The 868-nt window shown below is 43.2% G+C and overlaps 1 pseudogene; it reads right to left on the reverse strand.

The window, feature by feature from the left end:
• Positions 1-203: 203 nt before the first annotated feature.
• LOC125710369 (U1 spliceosomal RNA) lies at positions 204-331 on the reverse strand (annotated as a pseudogene).
• Positions 332-868: the final 537 nt, after the last annotated feature.

An 868-nucleotide genomic window follows, 5' to 3' on the forward strand; every position in this document is an offset into this window, starting at 1 on the left:
CTCCAGTTTCCCCCCACAGTCCAAAAACATGCTGAGGCTAATTGGAGTTACTAAATTGCCCGTAGGTGTGCATGCGTGAGTGAATGGTGTGTGAGTGTGCCCTGCGATGGGCTGGCCCCCCGTCCTGGGTTGTTCCCTGCCTCGTGCCCATTGCTTCCAGGATAGGCTCCGGACCCCCCGCGACCCAGTAGGATAAGCGGTTTGGAAAATGGATGGAGATTCCCACATTTGGGGAATTCACAGGGGTCAACACATCCGCAGTGCAATAGCTGAGCCTTAGCCTGGCTGAACTCCCTTCGTGATCATGATATCTCCCCTGCCAGGTATGTATCCATCTAGAATATATTCTATTGATTGTTTGAGCAGGTGCAGTATAACCGGAAGGACACTGGCTCCTTGAACACATGGGTCCCTTGTGTTCACACTTTGTTTTTTTATGGTGCAGGGTAGAGGTTATAACTTCTAGTCAGGTATACTTTTAACTGTAAACGGTTAGTAGGAAGTAGTGATGTGTTTTTGCAATCTGATGACAGCAGATTAACTACAATTTCTTCTTGTTTACTACACTTAAATTGTTTAATGACTAGCATGAAAATGTAACAGGAGATACAGAATAGTAGAGGGCTGAGACTTGTGTGCAGAACTAGTGCAATGACAACTCACAAGAGCATAATCCTAATAAAGGCTAAACATATGACATCACTATTACATTCTAATTCCACGAGTGCACCCACCTATTTTAGAGGCGTGGTAGTATTATTTTGAGCTTTAGACTGACTATTCTGAATTCATTAAATTTAGTTTTTCACATATTACATCGGGTCCTGACATTGAATAGTATGCATGCATTAAATAATACTGATCAATG

The sequence above is a fragment of the Brienomyrus brachyistius genome, chromosome 16 (assembly GCF_023856365.1).
Source record: "Brienomyrus brachyistius isolate T26 chromosome 16, BBRACH_0.4, whole genome shotgun sequence".
In the NCBI taxonomy this organism is placed as follows: Eukaryota; Metazoa; Chordata; class Actinopteri; order Osteoglossiformes; family Mormyridae; genus Brienomyrus; species Brienomyrus brachyistius.